The sequence below is a fragment of the Pan paniscus genome, chromosome 10, assembly GCF_029289425.2.
Source record: "Pan paniscus chromosome 10, NHGRI_mPanPan1-v2.0_pri, whole genome shotgun sequence".
Classification (NCBI taxonomy): Eukaryota; Metazoa; Chordata; class Mammalia; order Primates; family Hominidae; genus Pan; species Pan paniscus.
Window position 1 is genome coordinate 67,382,587 of NC_073259.2, and position 19,612 is coordinate 67,402,198.

Here is a 19,612-nt window from a genome sequence, read left to right on the forward strand (position 1 = left end):
TGCAGTTATGGGGGAAGTGAAATATTACTATGGCATTTGCAAATTTAGAGAAGTCCTAAAGATCTTAGGTCACATCTCTTGAATATCAAGTGTCAATTCACACACCTCTAGACTGAAGATAATAATACCTGTATCTTATGATTGTGAAACCTAAATAAGATCATGTATGAAATAGGAGTGACAAAAATAAATTGAAATGTAGACGTGGTGTGACTTAATGGATTTACAGTTTGTGATTTAAGGTCAAAGAATTCAGGCTGTTTGCTTTTGAAGTGGGGGTCCGTTTTTCCAAACAGAAGTCATTTAAACATAAGTAAGGATCTGTGGATACCAAGAAGCAATGATAGGAATTAATAAAGTATGCTACAGTTTAGGTTTTAATGACCTACTTGTAGACATTCCAATTAGATTCAAGTAACTTCTCTTTTTGATTATTGTATATTTTTTCTCTTTGTCTCAAGGATGTCCAGTATTGGATTTGATTCCAGTGACTTCTGTTGAGATCACATCTCTTGATTATCCTAACAGTTAACTCAACATGCTGAATTACACTTGGACTTTTTATTCCACAACAGTAAATAAAATGAAGGCCATGATTAAAGACTTTATAACAGAAGAATCTTTGAACTGTGATTGGGATTATATAATATTTATGATAGACCATATCAGCAATCAATACTACTTTGTAAATTTATCTTTCTTAAATGGCCTACACTAACTGGCACCGAGTATCTATATAATGAATATACATGTAAAACATGACCTACATTGGCCTTGGGAACAATAGCATTTGTTGTCAGTGATTTCTCATCAGATCCTTCATTAGAATCCTATAGCATTATTGAGCACAGTTGGATGAGTACGAGATCACACTCACTGGATCTTTATTCCTTCCCAATCCTGGCTTGTCTTGACTTTTTAGTACAAAAATTCCTATCTCATTTAACCATTAGTTGGCACTCTTGTTTTTGTCCAGATGCCATATGTTTTAAAGGATTTTATTTCCTAAATGGCATTTTTAGATGGTAACTTTTTTGAAAATGTATTTATTCAGTGTTACCAGTATCAGGTTTTATACTCATAATATAGATGGCCCTTTTTAGACCTCAGATAAATTAAAGTGGAGAAAAGTTCCATTAGCCAGAATAATCTTTACCGATGAGTGGTGCTGAGGACTAAGAAATTAATGGTTGGAGGTGCTGGGAGTCAAACTCAGGGCCTTGTACATGAGAGGCACCTGTCTACCAGTGAGCTACACTCACTTACCAAGCTTGAATAATCTTTAGAAATGTATTGGTCACATAGTGTCTGTCATGCTTGAGCATTTGGCAGTATTCCTTCATGAGACTGACTCATAGAGGGAAACTTTTTGAAACATTTTGTAATCGAGTATTGCATCAACTTCTCTAGTTTCCTCTTAGTTCTGCCACTTAGGACACCATTAAAATCCATTTATTGCAGAGGTCAAGAGGAGGATTTTGATGCTTTCCTTTTCCAGGGACCTTGACCCCTCCTATGATAGTTCCAGATTTATAACACCAATAAGTTCAGAATTTTGCTTTGAAGTTCCAAAGTTGCCTAACTTTCCTATCAGTAAGTATGGCTCTTATTAGATTATAAAGCAATTGGGGTATGGAGGAGGGGAAGATTTATAAGTTCAAGCTATTGGTTTTCCTTAAGATGAACCATGGGTCTCCATAGCACCATACTCTTCAACCCTAATTCCTGTCAATACCCTTTCACCAAAGACCCTAGAAATGTACCTGTAGTTGAACAAATTGCATTTAGCACTCATTGCAGAGAGGGAGTATACACACCATGGAAAACCATGGGGTATCTCAGTAAGAAGGTGTTAGAAAAACCTATAATAGAGTTAGAGCTTTGGGTAATTTTGGAGAGGGTCTTAGGAAATGGACTTTGTTCTGAATTGGTTTCTGTCAGGAAATAGAGCAATTTTACGACGGCTATCTCAGTCAAAAGGAGGCCTGACTAGAGTAAGGATAAAACTGTAACTGGTAAAGCAGTAGCGGTTCCTCATTTTAGCCAAGAGAGGGAGGAGAGTGGTATTTTGGTGGTTGCACACAGCCGTTTTTTGTCTTACCTTATCATAGACTAGCACCATCCTGTCTGCTGTTGATGTCCTGTGAGACAGTGTATGTCCAACAGGAAAATAACATGGTCCAGCTGCGAGCATCAGACCAGGTTCTCTGTATGTCAGGGACTGCTTTTCTCTTTCTCACTCTTTAATATTCTCCAAACTGGTAACATCATTCCTCTTTAAAAGCTCAGATTAATCAAAATTTCAGAGGTGTCAAATGATTACAAATGAGACAACCTGAATTTCTGTAATGAGCCTGTGTAATTCTATATAACAGCGAAGGGATTTGCATTTATTTGTGAGCTTGCACAATTTTATTTCAATGAACCATGGAATTTCTGTAAAGATTTTGGACCTAATGAATATAGACCCCTGTTGCTACTCTCCTGGCTTCCCCGTTAGCTAGGCTATCACCCCATTTAAGCTGCTATAACAAATACCATAGACTGAGTGGTTTCCAAACAACAAATATTTATTTCTCACAGTATGGAGGCTGAGAAGTCCAGGATCCAGGTGCCAGCAGATTTGGTGCCTGCTAAGGGCTCACTTTCTGGTTCTTAGGCACAGCCCATTCTCACTGGGTCCTCACATGGAGGAAGAGGCCTCTAACCAAGCATATTCTGTCTCAAGTTTCACTTCCTCAATCATTCAAATGCTACCTTACCTGAGACCTCCTCTATCATACAATCTAAATAGCCTTCCTTAACCTTTTCTTCTAGGGATTGATCATGGCCTGATGGAGTATTATCTTTCATTCATTTATAATTTGTCTCTTCTACCAGAATTAAAATTTCCTGGCAACAGAACTTTGTCTCTTTTGTTCTTGCTGTATCCTCAATGTCTAAAGCACTGCTTGACAGAAAATATTTGATTTTTAAAAGAAAAAGTGGAAAAAATGGCCCTGAATGAGCGAAGAGCTTGGTAACTTAGGGAACTGTCAGAGGTCAGAGTGACTAGAGATTGAGCAAGGACAGACTAGAATGAAGTGGGGTGGTGGAGCAGAGGCTTTCTCCAATTGTGCAGCTCAGGCTATGATAGTGACTTAGGATTTTATTCCAGTTCAATAGGAGGTCATCATAAGTTTTGACAGGGGAGTAATTTGAAGGCTGATCTGGAGTGACAAAGTGAATTGTGTCTACAGTTATGAGGCTCTTGTCTACACCTGCACTGTCCAATCCATGTTGCTATTTAAATGTAAATTAGATAAAATGAAGTAAAATGTGACAATACCAACATTTTAAGTGCTCAGTAGCTACATGTAGTGAGTGACTACCATATTGCTCAGCAAAGATATAGAAAGCTCCATCATTGCAGAAAGTTCTATTGCACTGTTTTAGACAATAGATGATGTTGCTTTAGAGGAGGATAACAATAATGGAATGCAAGTGAAGTAGACAGATCTGGAGATAGAATGGAGAGGATTTCCTGATGGATTGAATATGGAATTCAGTATGCAAATCAAGAATGACTCTTAGGTTTATGATGTGAGACACTGGAGGAAGCATTTATGGAGATGGAATATATGACAGGGAGAAAAAGATTTATAGAGAGATATCTGTTTGGGCCATGCTAAAAACATTGCTCTGATATATCCAGATTGAGTTGCCACTAGTTAGCTAGAGATAGAACTCTTGAGCTAGTGGAGGATTTGGAGCTATAGATATCAATTTGGGACTTTTCAGTTTCTCACTAATTTAGTTATCCTTTCTCCTACATCGTCTATCTTCTCTATCATTCTCATCAGTTTCAAACATGTTCTAATATTATCTATCATTTAAAACAAACTAAAACTAATGTAAGTCAGCAATTATCCCATTTCTCTGCTTCCTTTTAAAGCAAAATTTCTCACTTTTTAAAGGGTTGATGGATTTAGGAAGTTTATGGGATCAATGGCGTAGAAGGTCATGGTGAGATTAAATAATTATAGCAAAGAAATATTAATATACTTAGGAGGTGGTGATTTAGAAGGTGGGATGTTTGAACTAATTCCAGAGGTGTCAAATGATTACAAATTCAGAGCAGCGATAGTAAAGAATTAAAAGATAAAGGGAATCATAGTACCATAGTACTAGCTGAGTCTCGCAAGTTCTTTACAGTTGGTGTGCAATCTGGTTACTAAATATTTTGAATATCCCCCTTGGTCAAACACAAATTTAAGGAACATTGGCAAACTGGAGTGCATCCAAAGAGCATAATGAGCAGGATGTAGAAGGGTGTGGACATCCTGGGCATGTTTACCTTGGAGAAGAGAGAAGACAGAAGGATCATAATTCTTCTTTTTAAATATACATGGAATTCTCATGGAGAGGTTCTCAGGCCATGTACAAAACTTGTTCTGCTTAATATTATCTAATAACTTATTAAATATTTACCATTATCCAGGCATTGTCGAACTAAGACCCAATCTCATGAAGATGAAAACTCTTAATCTTTTAACAATCTTATGTAGGTTGGTTACATTATCTTCATTTTAAATATGAGACAAGCAAGTCACAAAACTGTTAAATAAATTGCCTCCTGTGACATCGCTAATAAGTAGAAAACGTGGGACTCAACTGCAGCACTCTGTGTTCTTGACCACTGTTCTAACCACGTGGTAGTCATCACATTGATGCCTTTTGACACAAGGAGAGGAAGAACAGTCTAGAAATTAGTTCAGTTTAAAAGGAGAAAATGCTGATAAGTTCCAGGTCATATCTTCAAGACGAGCATTGTATGTTTTGGATTATTTTAGAGTAAACTCTGTATTAGGTGTAATGTTCAACTTAATAATCTAGGAGCCTGTATTTAAACTAGCCCCTTTTCCAGCCACCTATCTTCAACCTACAGGCTTTATAAATGTGTTTTCTGTATTTCTGTCTAAGTCATCAATGAAATACCGTACTCGGTGGAACCAAAGATAGAATCATTTCCATACCATTTAGACCTTCCCTCCAGGTTAACATTTCTTGTATGGTTATTTAATCACCTGTGGAACTTCCTAGCTACATAATTATCTACGTACCATTTGCTATCTGTTCACAGGGACATCACAGGCACTTTATTAAGTGCTTCATTGAAGTCAAGGTTCATTAAGTTCATCCCATTCCCCCTAGCCACCATCTAATTAGCTCTTTTAAAAAATGAAATTAGGTTAATTTAATGTGGCGTGTTAAGGATCCCATGTTGCCTTCTCATGACCACTGATTCCTCCTCCAAGTGTTCAAAAACCATCTGTCTAATAATTTGCTGTAAAAATTTTGCTGAGGTTTATTATCATTTAACAAATATGTATAATACTTTATAAATACCAATTGATTTAATCCTAAGCAAATATTGTTTTTATCTACATTTTGCAGATGAGAATACTGAGGCACAGACAGAGATTGAATAACTTGCCATATAGTTAATATGGCAGGTTATTATGGAGTTATTATCTCCATTTTGCAGATGAGATTATCGAGGCACAGAGAGAGGTTGAGTAGCTTGCCATATAGTTAATAAAGGATAGAGTTGGTTCAAACCAGCAGTTTGGTTTTAGAATCTGTGCCTGTAAGCACTAAGCTATGTCCCTTCACTGACAGGACTTTGGAAACCCCTACACCTCTCTGTTTTTCTCTGTCTCCTACCTACCGCCTTATGCTCCCAAACATCCTTTTTGAAAAACAGAGTAACAGTTTCCTGTTGGGAATAGGTCCCCCAAAATCTGGCCATGAACTGGCCCCAAAACAAAATCTCTGCAACACTGTGACATCTTCATGATGGCCATGATGCCCATGCTGGAAGGTTGTGAGTTTACTGGAATGAGGGCAAGGAACACCTGGCCCACCCAGGATGGAAAACCGCTTAAAGGTGTTCTTAAACCACAAACAATAGCATAAGCGATCTGTGCCTTAAGGACACACTCCTGCTGCAGATACTAGCCAAACCCATCCCTTTATTTCGGCCCATCCCTTTGTTTCCTACAAGGAATACTTTTAGTTAATCTATAATCTATAGAAACAATGCTTATCACTGGCTTGCTGTTAATAAATACGTGAGCAAATCTCTGTTTGAGGCTGTCAGCTCTGAAGGCTGTGAGACCCCTGATTTCCCACTCCACACCTCTATATTTCTGTGTGTGTGTGTCTTTAATTCCTCTAGCGCCACTGGGTTAGGGTCTCCCCGACCGAGCTGGTCTCGGCATTTTCCCATTTCCATTATTTTAAAACTTCCAGGTTATTTGTTGGTTCTACCCAGAACCCCTTTACTTGACATGAAAGCATCTCCAAGATTCCCCATCACTTCCATTCCACCAGATAGAGCTGCTTTGAGGATAAGGACGATGTAGAGATTAACTACTCCCCTCTTTTCTTTCTCGGATTTCTGAGATACCGTTATCATGAAGACAAATCACTAGTGTTTCATTGTTTTATTTTAGGAGAACTTAAATGTACAGCAAATGTCCTGTTACTATCAGGACCACCTTTGTGCCAACTTCTGTGTTTCTGAATTTTAAAAGAATCATTATTGTGTTTTAGAGCAGCTTGTCCCATTACTTTTGTGTCTCTGTCTAGTTATCTTCACGCAAATGCCCTTTTCTCCTCCCATCCTTAGGATAACAGATTGCCATATAAGTGTGTACCATTTTTTCTCTCAGGTCTTTCCCTTTGATCTTTTAAAAGCTATACTCTTCCATTGTGGCACTCAAATCATGAGTTCCATCCTACAAATCTTGATCTTGTATTCCTGATAATCATTCTTTTGTTAATATCAACAGTTTGGAATTTAATGTTACCTCTTTGTCCTCTTTCAGTTATGTCATTGCACAGAAAAAGTACTTTAATTATCGAATATGTCTTTCATTGCAGCTCATTTACATGGCTCCAAGAAAGAGTTTATCTTGATATCCAGTGCTGCTTACCTGACTGTGCATTTTAAGACTGATGAGTCTGAGAGAAAGAGGTTTTAAGCTTATTTTAGAGAGATGATTCAGGAGCAATCACAGAAGAGCAATATTGAGACCCAATTTCCTATCAGTGGTAAGTAATTGCACTAAAATGTTTATTAAAGCAGATACTGCATAAGCTTTGAAGTAGAACCTGCAGCCCATTGGTTTAAGGGTCACTAGTAGTTTCCCTACTAAAAGAAGAAAAGGATATCTTCATTTCAAACCATTCCTTAAGGCATAATACTGGTAGTTCCAAATGAATCATCTGAGGTAATAAAGTTAATTTGTGTATGTGCATTTATTATTTTTAAGAAATAATGATAAACACAAAAGTCAGTCATTTGCTATTTAAATGACCCAGTGGGGACATTCAAGCCAAAACAGAGTTCATTGTATTTCCATGTCTCTCTTACCATATCTCTTCTACCAAGTAGCTACCCCTCACCCTCATAAAGTTCCCAGAAGAGAATAGATTAGCTGAACATGTACTAACTTCTCTGAATAAAATAGAAACAAACTTAATGATTTTCTACTTATCCAATCTACTTTTAAGCCATAATTTCATCAGTTGTGCCTAAGATTTAAAAACCTAATTAATTTGTTAGTTTATGCTCCCACTGATATAGTCTTCATCTTGCAAATGAATGAACATATTAGGTGAATGAAACTTTCTGTCCTTCAACAATACACATACCATCAATTAAAAACCTAATTAATTTGTTAGTAGGAGGTCCTCTTGATTAGAGTGTAATTCAGGTGGAATTCTAATGACCAACCTTCAGTGAAATGTCCTTCTTGACATCACTTTGTCTTTTTTAAGACAGGGGAATGAATGGGCTCTTTGAAGAGTCCTTGATTTGAGCCTCATCATTCTGTAGGTGAGAGTTTGAATAGTTTAAGGGATGCTCATCTAATTGACCTTTCTGTCTCCATTGCTTTTATCCTTCCATATTTCATCTCTAAATTGACCCTTCATTCTCACAGTAAAAATATTTCTATTGCCTCATTTCTTTAAGTCTTCCTTTTTTGCAGGTTGGATACTAATAAAATATTGCTGTTACACATGTGTACAAACAGCCCAAAGGTCTAAGACTGAGCATATAATGTGGATTAAAATCCACCCTTAAACCTTAATGCAGTGAAAACAGTTTTGAGTAAACAACTTTTTTTCCTAAGATCTTGGATAGTCTTTTGAGGAGTTTGCATGATTTTGGCATATATATTTAAAAGGAGAAGAGAATTGATGTTTTATACATATCTGAAAAGGAAGTAGAAATGAGTTTTAACATAATATTGAATAAACAACACAAATCCACTGTGCTAGAAACTTTTTGTTTTAAATACATGTCTGGTATGAAATAGAAATCTCCAGTAAATAATTATATAAATAAGCATATATCCTAATTCTCAAATTTTTGTGTATATTTAAGAAAATTCATACCTAAAAACATCTCTTGGTTTTTAGTTACTAAAATTATTTCCTGGAGAATTTCTTTTTAAATTTGAGAATGGAATAAACACAGTGCTGGAAATTTTCCTTATATGTGTTCTTTATATGTATGTCGTATTTTGAATACGTGTAGTGTAAAGTGTTTTGATAAGTCTAGATATCTGTTACACTGGAATAACACAAATAATGCCGCAGAAAGAACAATGACCAATAATTTCATGATTAGGTGCAATATTTTTATTTTAAAAATCAGTTTTATGTTTTGAGTATCCTAAAGATGCATATATTAATATTTTAGTTAACTTTATTGATCTTCTTATTTTAAAAGCAGTGCAAGAAAAGGTAAGTCTCATCTCTTGATCAGAATTCTAGTTTTGAACCTAAGAAACGCCTCCATTCTGAAATTTTAATAGACTCTTATAATTACTTTTATATAATGTTTTGTTATTACTTTTCTAAGGGATAACAATAGAAAACAATACAGGAAGTTGGCCAACCCAAGACAAACGTAGCACTCCAGCTGTTGACCAATTTCGAATGGAAAATTCGGACAGAAATACAAATGTGCTGCCAGCCATGCTTGGAGAGCCTAGGTTGGTTGGTAGCTGTGCTGCATCTGCAATGTCATGGCCCTGGCTAGTTAGTCTGCAGCACCCAGACAACATTATTATAGAGGCTCCCTGGCCACAAAACAGTGGGTCCTGGCAGCAGTGCATTCTAACTTTAGGTCTGTGCCTGTGCCTGTGGTGCAGGGTCTCTGAGACTGCTTGTTCAAGGGCTCACAATGGGTGTACCCATCTGCTCTCCCTATGTCACAAGAAACATTAAAGTTTATGCTCCTGCTGATATAGTCTTCACCTTGCAAATGAATGAACATATTAGGTGAATGAAACTTTCTGTCCTTCAACAATACACATACCACTAATAGTTTTTCATTTTAAAAGCTGCTTTTTCCTTCCAGCTCTTTTTAAAATAAGTGACTAACAATGCTGCCCTCTCTTTCCTCATCTATAAAATGGAGATAATGATGTCTTAACATGTGTGCATCAGCTTCTGAACATAGCACCTAGAGCCCTGGAGTTGCTAAACGGTGGGTCTCCTTCCTCCTTGCTCTCCTCTACTGACTGATCATCATACCTGCTCCCAAAATAAATATAGAAAGTTCTGAAAAATTTTAAAGAATGCTCTTGGAAAGAAAATTTTTTCTTTGATTTCATCTGAATCTTGTCTCCATGTGATATTGAGACATTATCTGAAAATTCCTTCCTCAGTTTAAAGGTTGCTCAGTATTAAAATTCTGATATTTCTAATATTGGTCTCCCAGAAGTAGTGAGATGGTTGAGAACATCACATGATGTCCCATAGCCAAATGATTAGATATAATGTTTTCAGTGTCTTCAAAGTAGCAGTTCCTTCTATCTGCTCAAATAACTTGGTGAACAGGACCCTTCAGTGAATCAAAACCTCATTTTCTTTATCATCCCCCAACTTTACTCTTGAATAGGTAAATCTCAAGAAGTCATCCTTATAAGGCAATTTTCAGACTTTCATGTGTTCAAAACTGTTCGGGGAGTTTGCAATCAAATTTTAGAATCATAATTTTGAGTTTTGATTTGATGAGTTACATCAGATTCTAAATTTTTAAGGCAATGCCAGACTTAATGCATAGTTCCTAGACACTTCTTTGAAAACCATTTTACAGGGAGTAAATATAACTTTCAGAATATCTTTCAGAGACCATTATATAAGTGTATAACATCTAGTATTATAATTGTAATAATGCACAGAATCATTATCTTGAGGCATCATGAATCTTAAAAATCATATTTCGTTGGCCAGGCGCAGTGGCTCGTGCCTGTAATCCCAGCACTTCGGGAGACCAAGGCAGGTGGATCATGAGGTCAGGAGATCGAGACCATCCTGGCTAACACGGTGAAACCCTGTCTCTACTAAAAATTAAAAAAAAAAAAATTAGCCGGGCATGGTGGCGGGCACCTGTAGTCCCAGCTACTCGGGAGGCTGAGGCAGGAGAATGGCATGAACCTGGGAGGCGGAGCTTGCAGTGATCCCAAATTGTGCCACTGCACTCCAGCCTGGGTGACAGAATGAGATTCCATCTAAAAAAAAAAAAAATCATACTTTGTTTAGTATTATGAAGGAAAGAAAATATATACATTAAAAATTTTCTCAGGGATTAAAGTTATTAAGAGAAATCCCTATTTTCCAAGAATTCAAGACAATAAAATTTTTAATATAGATTAGAAATGTAGACTGGGCATGGTGGTTCATGCCTGTAATCCTAGCACTTTGGGAAATGAAGACATGAGGATCACTTTGGGCTGGGAGTTTGAGATCAGCCTGGGCAACATAGTAAGACCTCCATCTCTACAAAAAACTAAAAAAAATTAGCTGGGCATAGTGGTGTGGGCTTGTAGTCCCAGCACATCAGGAGGCTGAAGACAGAATCACATGAGCCCAGAGTTTGAGGCTGCAGTGAGCTATGATTATACCTGTGTACTCCAGATTGGTGATAGTGCAATACCATATCTCTAATTCTAAAAAGAACAAAGAGAAATGTAAAATAATATATTTTTAGTAATTATGAAAAATGACTATGACCTCATTAAAAGAAATGTCTATTTCCTCACTCCCTTATGACAAATACTGTCACAGACAACCTGGTAACAGAAAGAAGTTACCTCTGGAACATGGGAAGCAGTGATTTGATACCAGTGAAACCTGTCTATACTCACCTTGGCTTTTCACAGTTTTGTCCTCATGATGATCTACACTGTTGCATCTGGAAAAACGTATTGAATTTGGTCTGTATGGGTAACTCTTCTATATTTTGAACCTTTGCCATACAGCTTAATATCTTTCATCTTGCTGAGAAGTGCTACACATACTTCTGAAGTCAAATAATTATTTCAAAACTTCTTTATATTTATGCCACTTTCTCTAAAAGTTGAAGTATCTGTATAAACACATACTTTCATGGGTTTTTAATTGATGGAGGTCTACAGAAGATTTCAAAGAAATTAATTTTTAATTTTGATTCTTTTCCTATGAAGTTACTCCAAATACTTAGGAATTTGAAGCATGAGATGTTCAATTTTCTATACTTTCATGACCTAGTAAAATCCTCTTCTTGCTTAATGGTTACTGAAACTAAAGCTAATGTGAAAACTGGGTGAGGAATTGTTACTCTGGCTCTGTCATGTAGTAGTCATGCAATCTTGGGCAGGTTATTTAGCTTTCCTGTGCCTCAGCTTTATTATTAATAGAAAGGAATAACAGTACCCTGCCCACCTACTTAGCACAGGTGAACATTCAGTGAGAAAACATACTGCGGGAACTGTAATTAAGACTTCTCCACTCTCAAGCCCATGCCTTTCCATGGACACACAGGGGTCTGTAACCAGTTTCTACATTCTTTAACTGTTCCTCTGCCAGTAGCTTCACCTCCCTTTTGCTGTCTTTTCAATGCTTCCATCCTGCAAACCATTAATCATAGCTCAGCCCATCATTTGCTTTCTGTTCTTTTATAACCAAGTCAGCAAGAAGGTTTAGAACAGTGCTTCTTAATCTTGGCTGTACAGTGTAATCTCTGGGTTGCTTAAAACACTCACACAGACACACACACACACACACACACACACACACACACACACACACTCTTGTAGGCCAGGTTGCATTTTGGACAAATTAAGTCACAATCTCAGGGATAGAGAGTTGGCATCAGCATTTACCCCCTCCTTATCTTGCTTTATGCATTTGATGTTAATTAAACTTATATTGAAATAATTTTAGATTTACATGCAGTTTAAGAAATAGTACAGGCACCCAATATACTCTTCACCTAGTTTCCCCCACTGATAATATCTTATAGGATATTGATACAATCAAGATATAGAACATTTCTATCACCCCAAGGATTCCTAGTGTTGCCTTTTTTTTTTTTTTTTTTTTTTGAGACGGAGTCTTTCTGTCACCCAGGCTGGAGTGCAGTGGCACGATCTTGGCTCACTGCAACCTCTACCTCCAGGGTTCAAGCAATTCTCCTGTCTCAGCCTCCCGAGTAGCTGAGACTACAGGTGCATGCCACCATGCCTGGCTAAGTTTTTGTATTTTTAGTAGAGACGGCGTTTCACCATATTGGTCAGGTTTGTCAGGTTGGTCTCGAACTCCTGACCTCAGGTGATCCACCCGCCTTGGCCTCCCAAAGTGTTGCTCTTTTATAGCAAAACCCACTTCACCCTTTCCCAGACCCCTGGCAACCACTAATCTATTCTCTATTTCTAGAATTTTGTTATTTCAAGAGTATTTAATCAATGGAGCTGCATAGTATGTAACCTTTTGGGATTGACTTTTTCCACTCAGCACAGTCCCCTGGAGATTTATCCAAGTTGTACTGTGCTTGTTCAATAGTTCTTTCCTTTTGATAGTTCATTCCTTTTAATACATGAATAGCATTCCATGGTATGAATGTACCACAGTTTGTTTAATGGTTCTTCTGTCAAAGCATATCTAGGTTGTTTCCAGCTCTGGGCTATTACAAATACAGCTCCTGTGGAAATTTGTGTACAAGGTTTTGTGTGGACATGTGTTTTCATTTTGGTGGGATAAATGTCCAAGAGTGTAATTTCTGGGTTATATGGAAATTGCGTGTTTAGTTTTGTAATAAACTAAGCTGTTTTTCCATGGTAGTTTTACCATTTTATATTCCCACCAGCAATGTGTGAGTGACCTAGTTTTTCTGCATCCTCACTAGCATTTGCCATTGTCATTCTTTTTTAAAAAAAATGTTAGCCATTCTGATAGGTGTGTAGTGGTAGTGATATCTTATTGTATTTGCCTAATGGCTAATGGTATCTAACAATGTTTCATTTACTTACTTAATATTTTTTAACCTCTTCAGTGACAAGCCCCTTCATATCTTTAGCCTATTTTCCAATTGAATTGTTTTCTTACTGTGCAGAGTTTGAGGATTCTTTATATATTCTAGCCACTAATCCTTTGTCAAATACGTGGTTTGCAGATGTTCCTCCCAGTCTTAGCTTGTCTCTTCATCCTCTTAACAGAGTCTTTCACAAGGCAAAACTTTTAATTTAGATGAAGTCCAATTGCTCCGTTCAAAAAAAAAAGCTTCTCCTTTTGGTGTCAAGTCTAAGTATTCTTTGTCCATCCCTAGATTTTTTCCTTTGCTCTTCCTAAAAGTTCTATAGCCTTAGCCTTACACTTTTACATTTAATTTCATGATCCTTTCCAGTTAATTTTTGTATAATGTGTAAGGTTTAGGTTGAAGTTCCTTTCTCTCTTTTTCTCTCTATCCTTTCCTTTTTCCTTTTTTTTTTTTTCTTTTTTTGTGGTCTAAGGGATATCCAGTTGCTCTAACACCATCTGTTGAATTGCTTTTGTGCCTTTGCCATAAATAAAGTGAGCATATTTGTGTAGGTTTATTTCTGGGATCTTTTTTTTTGTTGAGCTATGTTTCTATCCTTTCACATACTACTACATATTATTGTACCTACATAGTAGGCTTTATATGGAAAAGTGATTTCTTCCAATTTATTCTTGGTGAAGATTGTTTTAGATATGCTAAGGTCTGTGCTTTCTCATATAAATTTTAAAATAAGCTTGCTATGTCTACAACAGCCCTTGCTGTGATTTTGATAGAAATTGCATTAAAGCTATAGCTCAGTTTGGGGAGAATTCACATATTTACTATATGAGTCTTCCAATCCATGAACAATATGTCTCTCCACTTATTTACATCTTCTTTGATTTCTGTCTCCAGAATTTTGCAATTTTCAGCATACAGATCTTGTACCTGTTTTGCTAAGTGTATACCTAAGTATTGCATTGTCTTCATTGTGGTTGTAAATGGTATTTTGTTAGGGTTCAACATGAAATGTGATTGACTTCTTTGTGTTGACCTTATATCCTGGTCCTTCCTGAACCTAGCATTGGTATTTTATAAATTTCTCCTGGAAATTTTAATGTGCAGCCAAGGTTAAGAAGCATTCTTTTAGACAAAGACCAGTGGTGATATTTAGTGCCCTTAAAATCCTGTGGTTTCCAATTTCAATACCATTTAGCAATCCTTGGGTGTATGCCTGCATGGTTCTGTCTTCTAATATCCGCAGTCGTCATTACAAACGTTCTCCCTTCTTTTCAGCCCTTCTTTCCTTACTTTCTTATCTTGATCCTTTTTCCTGTTCTCCGAGGACTGTGCTTCCTACTTAACACCACCTGATACCAACAGTAACATAAGATTTTGTTTCTCTTCCCTCTAAGAATTTAGTAACTTATCTATAACTGTACCTATTCATTTCTTTTCACTGGGAAGAGTGAGAGATGACTTTTTTCCCATTAAAGACAAGACATTTCCCAGCTGTAATTTCCAGCATCATTACCTTTATGTGAATATTTGGGCATACTTCTTTCATGTATTTCCTGTACTAGTCGTTTGTATTTAAGTAGTTGTAATAATATACCTATTGTAAGTTTTATTTTATTGTATATTTTCATTTATGATTGTCAGCATTGCTTCATAATATTAAAGACTTTTAAAATATAATTAATTTTAATGGATACATGGTAGCCTTTCCACAATTCATATAAAAATGGATTGTTTCCTTTTTAAAAAAATTTTAATAATGCTGGATTGACTATACTTGTATATATATATTTTTTTTCCAGGTCTAGGATTGCCTTAAAATAAACTTCCCAGAAGTAGAATTGCTAGATTTAGGGTAAAAATATTTTAAAGATTCTTGACATAGTTCTAAATTATAAACATAGTTGGGTGGACTGTAAGTTGATACATCCTTTTTTGTCTTTTCAAAAGTCAGGCAATGTAGCAATAGTTGCTAGTTTTTAAAGTACATGCTTCATGGCCCAGCAATTCTACTTTCCAGGAATAATGGCACAACTGCACAGATTTATTTTCTGGAATGCTTGCTGCAGCTCTTAAGCAAAAAACAGAAAATAGTCTAAATGTTCATCAGTGGGATTTAATCAATTGTGATACATTCATTAACTGAATGATATGAGTTGATGTGATCATAATCTAGTAAATGAAAAAAATCAGAATAAGAAAAGCAGTTGGCAGGCTGGACACTCTTATGCCTGTAATCCCAGCACTTTGGGAGGCTGAGGGGGGGTGGATCACCTGAGGTCAGGAGTTCAAGACCAGCCTGGCCAACATGGTGAAACACCACCTATACTAAAAATACAAAAATTAGCAGGGCATAATGGTGGGCTCCTGTAATCCCAGCTACTCGGGAGACTGAGGCAGGAGAATCACTTGAACCTGGAAGGTGGAGGTGGAGGTTGCAGTCACCCGAGATTGTGCCACTACACTCCAGCCTGGGTGACAGAGCAATACTCCAAAAAAAAAAAAAAAAAAGAGAGAGAGAGAGAGAGGAGAAAAGCCAGCTGCTGGTTAAAAAACATATGTTGGCAGAGGGAAAACGGTTTAGCTCAAGAAAATTTGGCAGAAAGTGAAATGATAGAGCAATGATTATCTGCAAAGGCAGCATAACATAAGATTTGGATGTGCATAGGCAGGTGAGAAGGAAAATAATTTATACTTCAAAGAGTTTATACAATTTTATTAAGAACAGTAAAAATAAAGCACAAATCATTGAAATAAATGATCCAGGATAGCAGATAGGCTGAAGCATTAAAGTATGTAAACGTCTGAATCAAAATATAATAAAACAGCATGGGAAAACAAATGTGTGTGTCTGTGTGTGTGTGTGTGTGTATGTGTGTAATACACACAGACACATACATAAATGCACACTGTTTATATATAAACACATTTTGGTGATAAGATAAAAATGTGAATGTTTAAATACATAATATATCAATATATTTTATGATATATCTGGGAAGAAAGAATAAATATAAAAATATGTATTAGATATAAAAATACTTGAAAAGTTTAAAGTACTGCAAATGTGATTCTTCCCCATTCCTCACATGATGAAGTCAAAGAAGGAAGAGAGTTATATTTTCTCCACTGTCACTTCAGATTCAACAAGGTGATGTCCTAGAGGCACATGGAAAAAGGGCAGATGTATTTTTAAAAAATGATTATGGATGAGAAACCAAGAGCTTCACATCTGAGTGTAGGGCATATGTTCCTATTGTCCTGGGAGGATATGGTAATATCTGGAGCAAACTGGTAACATATAAATTGGGCTGATCCCTTTTGAGTAATAGATAGTATTTTCTGGAAGACTTAATCACAGCATTTAAAAAAGTAATGTTTGCCAGGTGCAGGGCTCACACCTATAATCTCAACACTTTGGGAGGCTGAGGCAAAAGGATCATTTGAGGCCAGGAGTTTGAGACCAGCTCAGGCAAAATGGCAAGATCTCATCTCCAAAAGAAAGAAAAAAAAAGAATTAGCTGGATGTGATAGTGCATGCCAGTAGTATTATACTAGTTAGTTAGTAGGCTTAGGAGGAGGCAGGATCATTTGAGCCAGGAGTTAGAGTCTACAGTGAGCTACTACTGCACTACTGCACTCTAGTCTGGATGACAGAGTGAGACTTTGTTTCCAAAAGAGTAGGGGTTACTGTTAAGTCAAAGTAGCTATTTCTAGAGCCGTCACTGAAGAGCAAACAACATAGACAATATTAACATCAATCCTATAGATTAAATGATATTTACCTTTTTCTTTAACATCCTTTTTAATTAGGAGAGTTTTCACTACTAATCTGGTGCCAGAGGAAGATGATAAAATAAATTGACTTTACATGTATGACTGCTGGATGGGGAACAACTGAACTTCACAGTGAGTATATGTACCACCTCCTCCAATGTTAGAATCCAAACAAATATATGTGACATCTAAGTGGACTCTGTTTGTTCACTTTCAGTTTTTCTCTATTTTTAATACAAATAATGGTGGGAAAAGTCTTTTAAAATAATGGATCTAAAGGTGACTTCCTGGGGAGGAGCCAAGATGGCCGAATAGGAACAGCTCCAGTCTACAGCTCCCAGCGTGAGCGACGCAGAAGACGGGTGATTTCTGCATTTCCATCTGAGGTACCGGGTTCATCTCACTAGGGAGTGCCAGACAGTGGGCGCAGGTCAGTGGTTGCAGCTCACCGTGTGCAGCTCACCGTGCGCGAGCCGAAGCAGAGTGAGGCATTGCCTCACTCAGGAAGCGCAAGGGGTCAGGGAGTTCCCTTTCCTAGTCAAAGAAAGGGGTGAAAGAAGGCACCTGGAAAATCGGGTCACTCCTACCCGAGTACTGTGCTTTTCCAACAGGCTTTAAAAAACGGCGCACCAGGAGATTATATCCCGCACATGGCTCAGAGGGTCCTATGCCCATGGAGTCTCGCTGATTGCTAGCACAGCAGTCTGAGATCAAACAGCAAGGCGGCAGAGAGGCTGGGGGGGGGGGGCCCGCCATTGCCCAGGCTTGCTTAGGTAAATAAAGCAGCGGGGAAGCTCGAACTGGGTGGAGCCCACCACAGCTCAAGGAGGCCTGCCTGCCTCTGTAGGCTCCACCTCTGGGGGCAGGGCACAGACAAACAAAAAGACAGCAGTAACCTCTGCAGACTGAAATGTCCCTGTCTGGCAGCTTTGAAGAGAGCAGTGGTTCTCCCAGCATGCAGCTGGATATCTGAGAATGGGTAGACTGCCTCCTCAAGTGGGTCCCTGACCTCTGACCCCTGAGCAGCCTAACTAGGAGGCACCCCCCAGTAGGGGCAGACTGACACTTCACACGGCCGGGTACTCCTCTGAGACAAAACTTCCAGAAGAACGATCAGACAGCAGAATTTACGGTTCACAAAAAACCGCTGTTCTGCAAACACCGCTGCTGATACCCAGGCAAACAGGGTCTGCAGTGGACCTCTAGCAAACTCCAACAGACCTGCAGCTGAGGGTCCTGTCTGTTAGAAGGAAAACTAACAAACAGAAAGGACATCCACACCAAAAACCCATCTGTACATCCCCATGATCAAAGACCAAAAGTAGATAAAACCACAAAGATGGGGAAAAAACAGAGCAGAAAAACTGGAAACTCTAAAAAGCAGAGCACCTCTCCTCCTCCAAAGGAACACAGTTCCTCACCAGCAATGGAACAAAGCTGGATGGAGAATGACTTTGACGAGTTCAGAGAAGAAGGCTTCAGATGCTCAAACTATGAGCTACAGGAGGAAATTCAAACCAAAGGCAAAGAAGTTAAAAACTTTGAAAAAAATTTAGACGAATGTATAACTAGAATAACCAATACAGAGAAGTGCTTAAAGGAGCTGATGGAGCTGAAAGCCAAGGCTCAAGAACTACATGAAGAATGCAGAAGCCTCAGGAGCTGATGCGATCAACTGGAAGAAAGGGTATCAGCAATGGAAGATGAAATGAATGAAATGAAGTGAGAAGGGAAGTTTAGAGAAAAAAGAATAAAAAAAAACAGAGCCTCCAAGAAATATGGGACAATGTGAAAAGACCAAATCTATGTCTGATTGGTGTACCTGAAGGTGACGGGGAGAATGGAACCAAGCTGGAAAACACTCTGCAGGATATTATCCAGGAGAACTTCCCCAATCTAGCAACACAGGCCAACATTCAGATTCAGGAAATACAGAGAACGCCACAAAGATACTCCTCAAGAAGAGCAACTCCAAGACACATAATTGTCAGATTCACCAAAGTTGAAATGAAGGAAAAAATGTTAAGGGCAGCCAGAGAGAAAGGTCGGGTTACCCTCAAAGGGAAGCCCATCAGACTAACAGATGATCTCTCGGCAGAAACTCTACAAGCCAGAAGAGAGTGGGGGCCAATATTCAACATTCTTAAAGAAAAGAATTTTCAACCCAGAATTTCATATCCAGCCAAACTAAGCTTCATAAGTGAAGGAGAAATAAAATACTTTACAGACAAGCAAATGCTGAGAGATTTTGTCACCACCAGCCCTGCCCTAAAAGAGCTCCTAAAGGAAGCACTAAACATGGAAAGGAACAACCGGTACCAGCCACTGCAAAATCATGCCAAAATGTAAAGACCATCAAGACTAGGAAGAAAGTGCATCAACTAACGAGCAAAAGAACCAGCTAACATCATAATAACAGGATCAAATTCACACATAAAAATATTAACTTTAAATATAAATGGACTAAATGCTCCAATT

General features: G+C 37.7%; 1 protein-coding gene across 3 annotated transcripts in view; it reads right to left on the reverse strand.

Moving 5' to 3' along the window:
* The window catches only part of LOC130540669 (uncharacterized), a 104,666-nt gene that overhangs the window by 61,457 nt on the left and 23,597 nt on the right, over window positions 1-19,612 (reverse strand). The window lies entirely within an intron of this gene.